We start from the raw sequence: 17,867 nt of genomic DNA on the forward strand, positions 1-17,867 counted from the left end.
TGCTCTGTTTTAGAGAGAGACAGTGAGCAAAAGGCTTGAACTCCATTGTGGGTTTGTTATGTGCCCTGTTTTAGTGAGAAAATGTGTCAAAGATAACTTATTTTTTAGCGTTTTTGGTACCTTGTTTTTTGACCATGTTTAGAGTGAGAAAGGGTTGCTGGAAATTGATCTTTTGATTTCAATTTCACCTTATAATCTTCCCAAATCAGTAAGTAAAGTCTTGCATCATTCTCCCTAGGATATAAGTTCTGATTTATTACCGAACCACGTTAAATTGTTGTACTCTGTGAATGAATGTTGCTCGATTTTTCGTTCCATGTTATTGCTTTGATATTGTGTAATTTTCATTACATTGTTAGATTGATATGAATGCACAATAGTTGTGAATGTTATAAACCCTTGTTGATTTTTCACCAATCGATCTAACAACTGGTATCAGAGGTAGGGTTTGTTCTTCATTGTGTTTGTGAAGAGATATTTTTTGCTATCGTGGTTACTTGCTGTATTTTTCCTGAAAATGGAAAGGGCAATGGCATTTGAAAAATTAAATCAAAGTAACTACCCAATATAGAAAATGATGGTGGAAGATTATTTTTGTTGAAAAAGAATTGGATCGACCACTTCGAGGTAAGGAGACCATGCCTATCGGAATTGGAGATTAGGAATAGGATGTTCTTGATCGAAAATATTTGGCAGCTATTAGCCCATGTATTTCACCATCAATTTTATTTGATGTTTGTCAATGTAAAACATTTTTAGAGCTTTGACAACCTTTAGAGCAATATTTAGAGCAACCCTCTGGAGCAAATAAAATGCATGCGATGAAAAAATTATTTCTTTTGAAAATAAAAGAAGGTGCTACAATTAGATCGCATGTGAATGAATTTAATTCAATTTCTACACAATTGAGGTATTTGAAATTGAATTTGGATGAAAAAGTTAGATCGCATGCGAGTGAATTTAATTCAATTTTTGCACAATTGAGGTATTTGATTCAATTTCTGCACAATTGAGGTATTTGAAAGTGAGTTTGGATGAAGAAGTTTTATGTTTGCTTTTGCTAAATTCACAATTGAGGTATTTGAAAGTGAGTTTGGATGAAGAAGCTTTACGTCTGCTTTTGTTGAATTCTTTGCCAACTAGTTGGGATACATTTGTTACTATTGTGACTAATACAATGGATAACAAGTTTAATTTGAAAGATGTTATAGCTTCATTGTTAAATGAAAAAACTAGAAAGACATCCACACAAATGCTTGCTAAATCAAATCAAGCATTGGTAGCAAGAGATAGAAGAAGAACATAATATAAAGACCAACAATATGGATTTAATAGGAGTAAATCTCATAGCAGAGGCAGGTCCAAATCTCAGGGCAAGAAGACTACTTGCTGGTATTGCAAGAAATCTAGTTACACAAAGAAATATTCTTATACTTTGAAGAACAAGCAAAAGGCCAAGGGCAAGGATAAACATGTCGAAGCAAGTAAAGTTTCAGATGGTGAAGATGGAGTCATTTTTAGTATTGCATACACAACATTGTCTATTACAGATACTTGAGTTTTAGACTCCAGTGCTTCATTTCATGTTTGTCCAGAAATATCATATTTTTCATCCTACATAGATGTGGATGGTGGCTTGGTTTATCTTGGTGATGATAGAGCTTGTAAAATCTTGGGCATTAGAAATGTTATTATCAAGCAATCAGACATAAAGAAGTACACATTGAGAAATGTGAGGCATGTTCCTGAGTTGACGAAACATCTCATTTCGGTCGGGTAGTTAGATAAATCTGGTTTCATAGTGACTTTTGGAAATTGGTCATGGAAGATTTCAAGAGGTTGTATGACAATGTTGAAAGGGCAAAAAGATGAGAGTCTCTACACTCTTCATGACACAACTCAAATATATATCGTTACTGCAGCTAGTAAGCAAGAGGATATGGAGATTTGATATAGTCATTTGGGTTATCTCAATGAGCATGATATGAAGGTATTACAAACTCAAAATCTTATTCCTATTTCTAGGCATTCATTTCTTGATTTTTGTGATCAGTGTGCCATGTGTAAGCAGCGTAGAGTTACTTTTAAAAGAAATGAATCTCATAGAAAAAGTAAAGCATTATAAATAATTTATTTTGATGTTTGTGGCCTTGTTAATGTTAAATCTCTTAATGGAGCTTCTTATTTTGTCACTTTTTTAGATGATTATTTTAGGAAGTGGTGGTTGTATTATTTGGCATCTAAGGGTCAAGTTTTTGAAGTTTTTCAAGGTTGAAAAAGAAACAGAGAGATCTATAAAATGCTTGCAAACTGATAGTGGAGGTGAATATTGCTTTTGATATTTTTTGTAAAGACAATGGCATTCGTAGAGTAATGATTGTTTTTGGGACACCACAACAAAATGGTGTCATTGAGAGGATAAATATGGCCATCATTGAAAGAGTAAGAAGCATGCTATCACAATCCGTTTTTGGTAAGCAATTTTGGGCTGAAGCTACTAGTACAGCTTTATATTTGATCAATAGATCTCTTAGTGCAACCTTGAATGTTGAAATACTTAAAATTCTATAAAGAGGTAAAAGTGTGTCATATGAACATTTGAGAACATTTGGGTATCAAGCTTATATTCAAGTGCCAAGTGAAAGTATAGCCAAGTTGGATGCCAAGTTAAGAAGATATAATATTTTTGGGTATGGTGGTGATGATAGAGGTTATAAGATTTGAGATACTATTGCAAATAAGACAATCAGAAATCAGGATGTTCTCTTTAATGAAAATGTAATGTTTACTGAAAAAAATAAAAACTTGTTGTGAATATACAATAACGAAATCTTATTGTTTCACCTCGGCAAGTCCAAGAGAGTTAAGCTCAAGCTCAATATAGTTTTGATGGAGGTGATGCTAGTTGTGAGGATGACACTGGATTAATTCAAAATGAAGAATGACTACCAGTTACACTTGAGCCAGAAATGAGCAGATCCATAGGCCCTCACAAGCCTACACAATAGTATTCTCCTTCTTTATATTATGTTTTGTATACTGATAGTGGTAAACCTGAGTCTTTTCAAAAGGCTCTCTATTGCACTAATGCTGAAAGGTGGCATAAGCTAATGGAGGAAGATATTGATTCTTTACATAAGAATGATACATGGGAAGAAAGCATTGAAGAATAGGTGGGTATATGCTATGAAGTTGGAGGCAAATGGTTTTATGAGATACAAGGCTAGACTTGTGGTGAAAGATTATGGGCCAGATGTTGATTTTAATAAAAAAATTTGTTCATGTTGTTAAGCATAGCTCTATTAAAGTTATTTTATCTTTGGTTGCTACATTGAATTTTGAGTTAGAACAACTTGATATTAAAACTGCCTTCTTGCCTGGTAATATTGATGAAAAAATTTATATGTGTGAACCTGAAGGTTTTGAGAACTAAATCAATCCTAACTTGGTTTGCAAGTTGAAAAATAGATTGTATGGTTTGAAACAAGCATCTAGGTAATGGTATAAGAAATTTGACAGTTTTATGTTGGGTGAATGTTATTCTTGATGCGACTTTGATCATTGTGTGTACTTCAAGGGTTCATTATATTATTCTTTTACTGTTTTGTTGCTTTATATTGATGATATGCTTATTGCTAGCAATGATATGAGTGAAATCAAACGTTTAAAGCTTGATATGTCCTAGCATTTTGCCACCAAGGATCTTCGACCAGCCAAGATGATTTTGGGTATGGTCCTTCATGGAGATAAAAAGCAAGGTAAACTTTGGTTAAGTCAATCTAAATATATTTCTAAAGTTATTGAGCGCTTTAATATGATTGACTATAAGCCTATTTCTACGCCACTGGCTGCACATTTTAAATTGTTTAAAAATGACTCTCCAATGAATGAGATAGATAAAAGTACGATGAAGAGTGTTCTATATACGTCTGCAGTGGGTAGTTTGATGTATGCAATGATTTGTATTAAATTTGATATTTCCCATAGAGTGGGAGTTGTTTCCAGATTTATGTCTAATCCAAGTTGAGAACATTGGCAAGCAGTTAAGTGGATCCTTCGGTATTTGAAGGGGACGCGAAATGTATGCTTGTGGTTTGAAAATTCATCATTGGAAGTTGATTATGTAGATGCAGATTATGCAGGATGTCGGGATACTTGAAGGTCTACCACTAGATACATTTTCAATGTTGGTGGTGGTGCAGTCAGCTGGATGTCAAGGTTACAGGATATTGTTGACATGTCATCAACCGAAGCTGAGTATCCGACGTTGACTGAGGCAGTGAAGGAAATGATTTCGTTGAGAAGGTTACTTGGCCAGTTTGGTGTGAAACATGATAAATATGTTGTGCATTTTGATAACCAGAGTACTATTCATCTGGTTAATAATGTAGCTTATCACTTCAAGATAAAACATATATATATATATATTAGATATCATTTTATTCGGTTAGCCCTCGAGCATAGAGATATGTGGGTAGATAAGATTCACACTGAGAAGAACATTGATGATATGTTGACAAAGGTTCTCTCAACTGAAAAGAATACGATATGTAGAAGACCTTAGAGGTTGGAGGAGATGTAACATCAGGTGGATGGAGAGTGAAACATTGATGATTATTTCAGAGATTTTGTGATTTATCTTCAAGTAGGAGATTGTTATATATGTGAAAACAAATCATATGTGGGAGTTTTATTTGATTTTCTCTCGTTTATTTTGGGCAATTGGATTACATCTAATCTAATGGTTGTGTTGTTGTAGGAACTTTACTTTTTTAAAGGGATTAAAACCTTTTTGTTTAAAGAGAAAAATATTGAGAAAAAGATAGGGAGATTGAACTGTAATTGAGTTTTCTCTTAAGAGCTTAATATACTATGTTTTAAAGAGAAAGTGAGCAAAATGCTTGAATTCCATCATGGGTTTGTTGTGTGTCCTGTTTTAGTGAGAGAAAGTATCAAAGATGACCCATTTTTTAATGCTCTTGGTGCCTTATTTTTGGCCCTGTTTAAAGTGAGAAAGGGCTGTTGGAAATTGATCTACTCGATTTCACATTGTAATCTTCCCAAATCAATGAGTAAAGTCTCACGTCATTCTCCCGTGGATATTGGTCTCGATTTGTAATCGAACCATGTTAAATTGTTGTGCTTTCTATGAGTGCATATTGTTGCATTTTTCATTCCATATTCTTGTTTTAATATTGTGTAGTTTCCATTGCTTGTTTATATTGATATGAATGCACAATAGTTGTGAATGTTATAACTCTTACTGATTTTTCATCAATCGATCCCAACAGCTTGTGTTACGAGGGCAAAAACAAAAAGAAAATTATAAAAAAAAACATCTTTATATTTTTACAAATTCAAAAAATACCATAAATTTTTTAAAATTACATCCAACCCCGTAGTTTTTTCATAAAAAAAAAAGATTGAAAATGCCTCTCAGGCTACTATGATGCCCAAAGACTAGCATTAGGTGATTCCCCTAGGCATCACAACCCTATTAGAACCATGATACCCAAGGCTGGGTGCATTGGTGTGTATCACAAAGTTTGTGATATTTTTTTTTTTTTTTTTTTTTTTAATTTTGAGCCTAGTTAATTATACTCTTACAAGCACCTAATTTGAAATATGATGGACGTGACTGTGGCCTCTTTGTATCAAATGTAAATGGTCTTTTTGTATATTTTTCCAAAGAATATATGGTGGCGAGATCGAACTCATAGGGAAATCCCACATAGTATTTTTAGGAGTCGTTAACCAGGAGAGTAAATCTCCTTGGCCATTTATCCTATTGTAAAAATGGTGATGAGGCTCACTAATTGATCATTGCCTTAGAAGATAAAAAGCATAAGAAAACCCATTGTTTTTAGATTGTGCATGGAAACCAATAAGACTTTATACTTGCAAAGTTTATGCCCTATGCATTAACAATGAAAGGAAAGCCGGTTATTCATGCAAGTGGGTGAAAATTTGTGGTTTGTATTAGCTTTTAAGTCTTCTAGGGCAATTAAGAGTATGAATCGTATTGTGAAAGGGGCTGGGTTGCGGTGGTAGCACCCTCCACACAAATTATCATATTGTTATTTTCAATTCCATTGATGTCACCCCATTAATACTTTCAAACTAATTTTTAAATTATTTTTTTAAAAAAATTAGGTGGGACCCAACTTCTATCTAAATTACCCCCAAAAAAAAAAAAAAAAAAACGAATAGTATGAAATGTAGCAACGTTGAATTCTAAAAAGGAGGATGAATCACATTGGAATTAAATTAGAGAGATGGAACCAAAAGGAAAAATCCAAGCAAGAGTGGAATTAGTGATGGAGATGTGACCACATTGTAAAATAAAAATGATTGATTTTACGTGATGGATGACGAACAAGTCTAAATCAAATCATCGAAATAAGGCCAATTGACAAAAACCTACAAAATCAAACCAAGCATTTATCTATTTTAGAATTTGATTAGTAGGATTTGAACTTTGTCTTATGCCAAGACAAAATTAAATAAATAATGATTTTATCCCCTTGGGATGGATCGGTGGAATTGTGAATTTCAGTGGCCATGGAATTCAATGGCTTGAAAGGTTTCGTTTACCTACATCATGAAAAAGATCCGTATAGCTATATAACTTTTTTGAACGTTAAGAGTAAGCATATAATAGAACCATTTGTCTTGGTAGATGTAGGTAAGAGCACGGGCTAATTCCGGTTTGGGCCGGTTTTGGTGAACCGGCCACATATTTGAAAAAAAGATTAAAAAATTATATACAATTCCAAAAAATAAGGAATTTTATTTGTAATATCTTTTTTAATATGTTTCATTGTTTTGGCAAAGATTGGAAATTGTTTTGACCACTAATACTTATTTTTACATTTTTCCCTTTAAAAATAAAAAAATAAAAATACCCATAGGTACAAATCGATTCTTTAAAATTCATTTTTTTATTAATGTTCAACTTCATTTGGATGTGCTTTGTTTAATCATGTTTTAAATATATTTTTATATTTTTTTGTATTTTTTATTTTTTTAACACTTTTTCGACCGCCCAAGACTTGCCTGGTTAGGTAAGGTGAACCAACTAATTTACTGGTTAGAATCGAATAATCGCTTCCGATCCATATTCAAATAGCCGTTCCTGTTCGATTTTTCCTACACTGGGGATAACCCAAGCCGTTAAAATTCTCTCATTTGACCTTCTTAACAAGACTTTCAATTAGGCTACACTGTAGTGTGAGTCATTGCACTTCGCAAAACCGGGCAGGTCAACCTTTTTAGATTAGCACCTATGTATTGGGGAATTTTGGATTGTGAGTGGTCTTGTAAAACCCTATTTCAAGGCTTATATGAGAGAGCTAGAAACCGTGTATTCCTATGTTTGCACATTTTGGTCTTTATTAGTGGAATAGAGAGTTGCTGCTCCATGAATGAAATAATTGCCAAACTTCTAATTCTATCTTACTCGTTTTATTTCTCTATAATAAATTTTTCTTCCATTTTTTCATTACCCAAAATTGATTTTTATCCCTCTCATGCTAGAAAGAAACCAAGGCTGATAACAGTTGTATAAATTAATCAAGTGGAATATAACCATTGCATTTTATTATAGAAGAGCATTATATTATAGAAGGCAAGTTGTTGATGGGTCTTGAGCAATTGGTAAGAAAAAAACTATGGCATTGAATTGTATCCATATAATCATACTTGTTATTCAAGAAAACGTATGAATTGTATTGGACTCGAACCTTGTAAAATAAGTAATTACATTAACCACATTCAAAGGGAAACCAATAAGAATAGCTCTCCTACATACACATATATTAGGTTAAAATATATAGAGAGACCATTTATTTTTGTTACAAGGAGGTTATAGTCATTTGCATCTATCATATTCAAATTTGGGTGATTGTGAATGTATCATTGACTAAGTTCAAAATTCTAAAAAAATCTCAAATTTCGTGAAAGGCTGCAAGTCGTTTGTCTTAACATTTTGGGGTAATTGTGACGTCTTTGTAACAAACATAAATGGTTTCATAGTATACATCCCATATATATTAGTTTAATCATATATCAGTAATTATATAAAATGTATGCATGTCAATAAAGGACAAACCATGATTTTGTGTTTTGGGTAGGTGGACAAATCATGATTTGTGGTTGGAGTTTACCTAACATGGATAGATTGCAGTAATAAAAAATAAAAATAAAAATAAAAAAGAAAAAAAACTAAAGAAAATATCAAGAATTCTGACCTTGATAGGATAAAAAACACAAGTAAAACCAATTAGTTTATTAAATTCTTGAAACGTATGTGGGTGGCTAGGGTTTCTCTTTGCTAATTAAGTGCATGAACTCACATAGAGATGTCACTATGCTTTGGTAAATTATTCAACCATGTTTCACTTGTGTACAATATAATATAGAAGTATCTTGCTTGTGGATTGAAAATTTAATTCAGTGGCACACACATTTTGCATGAAAATAAATTGGGACATCCACTTGATGTTACTGGTATTAAAATTTTCAAGGTGACTTGCCCCTCCACTTGCATTGTCCTTTTTTCTTTGTTCTTCACTAGCCTATTTGGGTATGATATGCTTGTGCCAAAGCATATTGTGTATTTACTCCCTCGGGCAAATGACCTACTTTCGACGCCTTTTCTAACTTCAAATTTTGGGAATACCCAAGAATTACATATGACTCTTTCAAATATAATTTGGATTTTAAGTTCTTCAACACTTAGATCTCACCCAACAAAAATTGGAGGTTCATTTTTCCATCTTATACATTATTTTTTCAGGCACATAAATAATGTGATTAGAAAATTTTCTTTGAGTGTACTTAGTGACTTAGTTAAAAAAGTCACAGCCCCAAAATTTGGAAACCTGAAGAGAATCTTACATTGAGATTTATTTGAAGGAGTAAACTGACAGTATGCTCCCATGGGAAAACAATGCATTTAATACTTAAAGAAATGTGTAGAGATGGAGGAGCCATATGAAGACTTCCAGTAATTTGGTGGAGGGATTGTACCTGCTGTCTTTTACTTGAGGGTAGGTCCTAGTGACTTCCATAAGGACAAATCTTGAACCCTAGATGCAAACCGAGTGTCTCACCATTCTACCAAAGGTCATGAGAAAAAAAAAAAAAAAAACTTTGATGGTCCCACCCTGCATCCTACCACCCTAAAGGCTAGTAAAACTTCACAATCAAGGGCAAAAGTAAAGACTTAAAAAATATGCCATATATGATTTGTTTATTTTGTATGACTCACCTTAACCAGCAAATGTCTCTTTTATCAAAACTTGATTTCCACAAAAGGAAAAGGGCTGAGCGGTAGCACCCACATACGTACTTACATGCTGTAGTTTTCAATCCTGCTCATGTTTATTAAAAAAAGCTAACTCCCTGATCTAAATGAAAAGGGTAGGGGCATATCTTCCCCATTGAATTACCCAAAAAAAAAAAAGATCTCCAAGTGTACCCAAAAAAAAAAAAGATCTCCAAGTGATTGTAAAGGAGAGGGTTTTGGTGTTTTGGCCGCATCAATTCAAATGTGCCCTCCTCCAAAATCCATCTTAAATATAGACCTTGGACTAAAAAAAAGTTTGCAAATTGATATTCTTACGACAAGATCATGAATTTTTAATGAAAATATTGAACCTTAAGAACAGACTATTTTGAACATTAGTTTTGGCCCTCTCATTAATGTCTAATAAACATTTATACTCTTTTTTAGTAGCAAAATCATGGATCTAAAATGGAAATACGACTTGAGATGTGTTAAAGATCTTAAATCTATATTGAAATTGATTTTTGGAATGGGACCTCATTTGAGTAAGGCATTGTTTAAACTTTTCCCAATATATAAAAATGTCATCAATTTTCCCCATAATAGATAAATGAATGCATGCCCTCCCACACAAAATTGTATTATGCGATTATATAAATCAAGTTGACCAATGTGTTACAGAAAATAATTATATTTGAGGCATATCGCAATCGACACCCTAATTTGTGTATTAGAAAGTCCAAATAGAGCATTACCAAGTCATATTTAATCAAGGGTAAGCTCTTTATGCTTCCTCTACAACATATAAGTTCTATCCTCCCTTTTATGCAACCGTTCATTTTTAATGGAGGGCTAAAATTGTCCCAATCACAATGTCATATCTCTACACTATTTTATTTTTAATTTTTTTCTATAAACTATTTTGACACCAAATTTTGGATGTCCATTCTTTTATTAAACTTGCACTAGCGAAAAATATACAAAAAGCGTTTTCAATAAAATAAAATGACTAAAATACCCCTAATTTTAAGGGATATTTTGGTCATTATACTTTATCAAAAAATTATTTTAAATATTTTTTATAGGTGCACCCCAATGAGAAGATGGCACATACCAAATTTCATATTCATACAATTTGTATAAAAAAACTAAAAATAAAATACTTTGAGACGTCGGATCTAAGATCAAATGGTGAGTGACACTCTTGATCAAAATTGGACAGCTGGATGGTAAGGGAAGGATAGAACTTCTATGTTGTAGAGGAAGCATAGAAACCTTTCTCATGTAGGAGTATTTGAGATCAAAATTGAACGGTTGGGGGAGGATAGAACAATTATTGTTTGGAGATAGACTTGCTACTTTTGTATCTGCCATCCACTACCTGAGCTGCCAAATATTTTTTATCTCAAATGATTTTATGCTTTCATGCGAGCATGCTGATAATTTACTCCTTCAGCTAAAATCCCATATAGGAGTATTTTTGGAACCCCAAATTTTGAGGATGCATCTCTTTCAACCCTGGCAAGCAACTTCAAGAAAATAAATTTTGGAGTTTGAGAGCTTGAAAAAGGTAGTAAAAGCTGAAAAAATAATGTCCTAAAATTGAACGTAGACCGCCCCATTTTTAACCAACGAGAACTAAATGACAAGGAGCTGAAAATCCAATTTCTCTTTTCAAATAATCATTTGATAATTCTTAAGGGAATCCAAAATTTCTCCTAACTTTTTTACTTGACATATTAAGTGGATAGTATGCTCTCGTGGGAGCATAATATAGTGCTAATTAGTTATTGGAGAATCTTGCCATGTTGTTTAGGATATTAAAACTAGAGGGGTCCTAAAAAGTAGCCCTAGGGTTTTCGTTGAGGGAGTAAATTGATAGTATGCTCCTGTAGGAGTATGAAATCTTTTAACTTAGGGAGCATTATTGGCATGCATGAGCATAATAACACCTACTCCCTTGGTCAGAAGGCCTGTTTGGGAGGAATTTTCATTTAGTAACAGCTAGATGATCATTTTCTAGAAAAAAAGAAGTTTGAATTTTTTGTTTTCTCGGATTTAAATCTCACCCCCCAAGAATTACGCGGTCTTTGTTAAATCTTGGGACATTATTTTTTTTTCAAGCTCATAAAGCTCGATTCTGATTTTATTTATTTATTTATTTTTTATCGAGGTTAGTCTATGGGTTGAAGAGCTTACATGCCTAAAATTTATGGTCTTAAAAGTACTCTTAGATTGGGCTTTATGGAAGGGAGCAAATAGATAATATACTCACGAAATGAATGCACGGGATGTGTGTTTCAAAGCATTAGATTTGTTTCAAATAGAAATATAAACATCGAATGAACAAACAAATACTGCAATTCTTCAAAGGTAATAAGGTAAAAAAAAAAATGTAAGAACCGAATTCCACAATGCAAAGGAAAAAGAAGTATCAATCAAACAGTCATAAAACAATATAACAATGCAACCACATGAGAACATAACTCATAGTGCTCTTGATATCATGTCTACCTATTTGGTTTTTAATTGCGCGTGCCGACCCTTGCATACGGTAGTAGAGGTAATTTTTCTGTCATTGTGATTCTCTACTACTATCTAGAATGGGTTTAAAATTACATCTAATATTCCTTAGTGCAAAATAAGAGTAATGCAAATAACATGTATTTTACGAGCAATATCTTCGGAGTAGGGTTTCTATCATTACCATGGTGCTACAGCAAAACCCTCTATGGGCAATATAATGAAGGGTTATATTAAGGGGCTCACACTATCGAGTATTTTATAATTGTACACAACAAAATTTGGATACATATATACTTTCTTTTGTACATGGACATTTTTTTAGTACGGGTATTTTTGGTCATTAAGAGGGGTGTGGCATCATCCACATATGAGCGATGTCATACCCAGTGTTGGCAAAATCAAACCGAAACCGTTAACCGGACATGGGGCCAGAAGCGGTTTAATCGACCTAACCCATAAACTGGCCGATTCAACCATTCTAACCGAGCAAGTCCCAGGTGGCCAAAAAATTATTGAAGAAAATAAAAAAGATGCAAAAAAAATCTACTAACATATGAAAAACATATAAATAATGATTAAAACAAAATGTATTCAAATAAAGTTGAAAATTAATGAAAAAATGGAATTTAAAAGTGAGTATTAATGACCAATTTTTTTTTTAATATTTACCATAATGTAAAAAATATTAAAAAATGTATTAACAATTAAATTCCTTATTTTTGGGATTTTATATGTATTTTTTTGAATTTTTATTTTTAAAATACCGGCCGGTCACCATTCCGATCTAACCCAGTGGTTATTGGTTAGATCGTCCGATCTTTCTAACAATGGTCATACCCGATGTGGATGTCACACATCTCCAAACGACCAAAAATACCCTTATTAAAACATATTGTATTAAGAAACAATGATATATAAGAGTCCAAAATTTGTTTAGAATAATAATATAATACCTTATAGTGTGAGCACCATAACATAACTCTATTATTAAAGAGTATTTTATAACTATAAATTTAGGATTGGGTTCTCTTACATCGTCACTAAAATAATATATTATAAAAAGTGCTTCCGAACACTTATAGACATTAATCAAAGTAAGACGCACCTCCAAACCATATTGAAAGAACCAATGTTGGCGGTACAAACGTTGTCATGGCTTGAAAATCTTCTTCAACGCCAAATTATGAAATTTAAGGCTAAAAAATGGTGCAAAACGAATAGTTCTATTGATACTTGAAAATTGGCAGTCTAATTATTATATTAAAATGCATTATTTTTAGGTTTTTGTTTTTCAATATCAATATATCTCAATGTCGAGATGATGAATTGGAGGTTTTCTTATCTTTGGGCTTGTTGGATTTCCTGATATCTAAAAATCACTCGGATAAGAAAATCTCATATTATGTGGGATTATGATTAATATTGATAAGTTTCTTAAAAGCAATAGAAATAAAAAAAGATTAAGACACGTGGTTATATCTATTGGTTTGTTATATATATATATATTTAATTTTAATTCATAACCTTAAAAATACGAGATGAAAGAGGAAAGAATGTGTGTGCCCTATTTGGGTCACTAGAAAGGTGGCTTCCAAGAGAGAGACATATGGGCTTCTTGTGCATGAGCGGCACTGTGTCTCTTTAGAGCAATGGTTTAAAAAACGGATCGGTGACCCGAATCGGGCTTCCAAAAAACCTATCCGGATCGGCAAATCGGCGATCCGGATCAGGAATCGGGTGAATCGGTCAGAGTAAAGCTTAAAAAAAATCCGAAAAAATTATTAAAATTCATTATAAATATTGTTTTTTAGGAATTCCATAAGAAATGAGGGTACTCCATTAAGAATTTCCATGTTTTTGAATGAATATGCGAATATTGATATGTTCTTTCCCTGCATGAACCACCATTCAGCATTTAATTTACATCACACAAAAGGATAAACATATAATTATCATGGAATAAGTATATCAACATACATGGACTATAATAAAGCATAAAATTAGTAACATATGATCTAAAAATAAAATGATAGACGACGTTATTGTTCTTCTTGGTCACGCTGGTGCCATTGATTGAATTCGTTTAACAATTCATTGATTCGATCTAAAAAAGAATCATCGATATTAGCAGGCGTCTGACTATTCCCAAATCCCTGAGTGTTAGTATTTTGTTGTGTTCCCAATCTAAAATCCCCGAAGATTGTCCATCCTTTATGCTCACCTGCACTGTCGTGCTCATCCCTACACTGTTGCTGTTGGGACTCGATAGGTGAATAATATGGCTAGGATATGGTGGCCTCAGAATCATCATCTCTCTTATTTTCTCTTTTAATAATATGAATTAAAAAAAACAAATAACAAATTTTCAAAAAAATCGATCATGGATTAAAAAAAAAAAATCACAAATTTTCAAAAAATTCTATCATGGATTATAAAAAAAAATTCGATCATGGATTAAAAATAAAAAAATCACAAATTTTCAAAAAATTCTATCATGAATTACAAAAAAAAATTCGATCATGGATTAAAAAAAAAAAATCACAAATTTTCAAAAAATTCAATCATGGATTACAAAAGATTCGATCATGGATTACATAAAATTCGATCATGGATTACATAAAATTCGATCATGGATTACAAAAAAAAACAAACAAAAAATTCAATCGTGGATTACAAAAAAAGAAAAAAACAATTCGATCATGGATTACAAAAAATTCAATCATGGATTACAAAAAACTCTATCATGGGTTACAAAAAAAGCAAAAAACAAAAAATTCGATCATGGATTACAAAAAAAAAACAAACATTTTGATCATGGATTACAAAAAAAAAACAAACATTTCGATCATGTATTACAAAACATTCGATCATGGATTACAAAAAATTCTATCATGGGTTACAAAAAAAAAAAAAAAAACAAAAAATTCGATCATTGATTACAAGAAAAAAAAAACAAACATTTCGATCATGGATTACAAAAAATTCGATCATGGATTACAAAAAATTCTATCATGGGTTACAAAAAAAAAAAAAAAACAAAAAATTTAATCATGGATTACAAAAAAATCGATCAAGTATTACAAAAAAATCCATCATGGATTACAACAAAAATCTATCATGGATTACAACAAAAATCTATCATGGATTACAACAAAAATCTATCATGGATTACAACAAAAATCTATCATGGATTACAACAAACAAAAAAAAAAAAAATCCGTACGGGACGCGCCGATTCACTGTACGGACTCGCGCGATTTCGTACAGTGAATCGGCGAGTCACTGTACAGAATCGTCCGGTTCTCTCTAAAACCGGACGATTCTCGTTTTTTTTGCCGATTCGATCCGTCCATGGCGATTCCCGAGTCGAACAGGGCGAGTCCGGTTCCGACTCGGCGTTTTTTTAAACACTGCTTTAGAGAGAAGATTACTTTCGATGGGGAGAAACATTACTATGGTGCCTCTTGTAGATTGAGAGGCTAGTTTCTTGCAGAGAAGTAGCTTCCATGGAGATATTGGGTAGTCTTTTTAGTGAAAAAGCCTTGGTTGCTCTCAAAGTTCTTGTTCAGGATAATGGTTTAGCTGTGAAATAGAGATGAGCATCTTCCTGGACAGTGGTTTAGCTATGGAATAGAGATAAGAGATCTGTAGGTGATATTATTCGAGAGAGCAGGTCTAAAATGGTTTGCTCGACTGGATTTGTCGAAGGTTAAATATGTAACCTTGTGTCTCAAAATTTGTCATGTAACTTTTATTGGTATAGTAGATTTCAGTTTGCCATGATCGTGGATATAGCACTTTTGGGATGAACCGCATAAATATTTATGCTCTTGTGGTTTGTGTGTTTAAGCTCTATTTCTCGTACTATGACTTCTAGTTTCGCCTATTTTGTTTCTAACTAGATAAATACACGTTCTCAGAGGGATCCAACTTTTGAAATTCCTATTTTTGTATATAAGAGGGTTCTTAAATCCCAACAAGGCTAACCTTTACTAGTGGGTTTTAGAGATACACCTTAATTTTATAGTGCAAGTTTGAGTGTTTGACCGATACAATTATGTTGTTAGAAACCCTATGATGACCTGAAAATCTATTTTCACCTTAATTATGAAATTTAAAATTAAAAAAATAATACAAATTAAGCTTATCTGTAAGACTTAATTTTTTTGCAAATAGAATAGTCTAGAAAATGCCTTACAAGATGGATTAATTTTAAGACTTGAAATCTTTTTTATTTTCATATCCATACACCTCGAGATCGAGATGAAAGGGCTTTTCATTAATGGAACAACCTGTTTTTGGTGGATTTTTTAGTAGCACCTTACTTTTATAGGATAATGTTGATTCCTTAAATAACTTTTGGGAAATTATCACCTGTATTCTTTTTTTTATAGTATGTAACAATGTCAACCTGCATTTTGAATTTTACATTCAGTCTTTTTTTCTCAACTTTTTGAAGGTTTTTCAACTTCGAAACTATAGTTTCAGGTGAGTTTTAGGACGGCTGTACTTTTCTCCATCTTTTCCTTAAAACCAAAGACTCATTTCCAGTGACTTTCTGTTGATGAGTATGAAGAGCTTACGTGGATGGTTGAAAATGAGGAGTAGCATTACGTGAAAATAAGCCAGTGTAACGGTGATGGCCCCTAGTCATCACGTTATTTTATAACACACCAGGGTATAAAACATCAGCTACATGTGCGAATATAATGAGATTTTCATTCAGAACAATATGTTACATGATGATATGTTTGGTGCAGTATTGGACCTGATCTTTTTAAATTAAAAAAAAAAAAACAAGGGAAAATTTAAGATACCTTCAACTTGGGCTTTTTAGCCAATTTCACTCCGATTAATTTTTTTTTTGTAACTTTTACCCCAAATCATAATTTACTAACAAATACCCCTATGCAAAGAGTTGTTTTCTTAGACGAAAATACCCTTTTTTATATTTTTTTTGGTCAAATATTGACATGGACTGCCAGGCTGGGGCTGCAAACCATAGTATTGTGAAAACCATTCGCCGAACCACCTTTTACAAAGTGCCGGACCGAAGGTAATCTAGAACCCATAAACAAACTGTCGGACCCCCTATGCCGGACCGCATAAACAAACTGCCAGACGCCCTATGCCAGACCGGCTTTACAAGTTGTTGGACCAAAGACAAAACCTGCCGACCGCTATTAACTATTGCTAGACTGCTATTAACTATCGTGGGTAGGAAAGGCGAGAGAGGCGTTTTAACTTAGGAGAGGGTATTTTGGTTTTTTTTTACATGGGGGTATTTGCTAGAAAATATATTTTGGGGTAAAAATTGCGAAAAAAAGGTTGTTGGGAAGAAGTTGTCTGGGCGTATGTGCAATTGGCCCAAAACAAAAAAAAAAAATTATCCTTTTTGAAAAGGAAAACGTTTGTATAAGGTTGCAACTTTAGACCATTGAGGAAAGGTGCATCCAAAAAATCCTATAGTGAAGAATGTTTCCACATAGGAGAAACCTCCAACCGATCATCTCGACTTTGAGATGAATGGACAGGAACAAAAAACAGAATTCTAAGTTAAAAAAATAGTACATATTGTAAAAAGTTATCTAGGCCGTCTGTTTTCAAAAATTTAAAGTGTTTATTGAGCTGCTCGATATGTACCAGTTTTAAAATTTTTAAATTTCTAACTGAAGATAAAAAAAGATTTTGACGCCATTAGAAGATTTTCGACGCTGAAACAACATTTCTAAATAAATTTTGTAGGTGCACCTGACTTCTGCAATATAAGGAGGCAACCTCATATAACCTCACCCTTTTGAAAATGTGACCGCCATTAGTTTTTTTACAAAGTAAGTTTTTAAAGAATAAAATTTCACAATAATATTTTCCCATTTCCGTTTTAACGTACCATTATGTAAAGGTTTATATAATAACGGACGTTGCCTTTTATAATAGTGATTCCCGCTTCTTTTCCTGTTGAACTCAATGTGGACTACATAATGTACACTGTGTACGTAACGCTTACAGTATGGGTCCCACTCAACATTTTGTAAATGTCGAGGTTCTCTTT

The sequence above is a fragment of the Amborella trichopoda genome, chromosome 2 (assembly GCF_054954075.1).
Source record: "Amborella trichopoda isolate Santa Cruz 75 chromosome 2, AtrichopodaSantaCruz75HAP2 v2.0, whole genome shotgun sequence".
Lineage (NCBI taxonomy): Eukaryota > Viridiplantae > Streptophyta > Magnoliopsida > Amborellales > Amborellaceae > Amborella > Amborella trichopoda.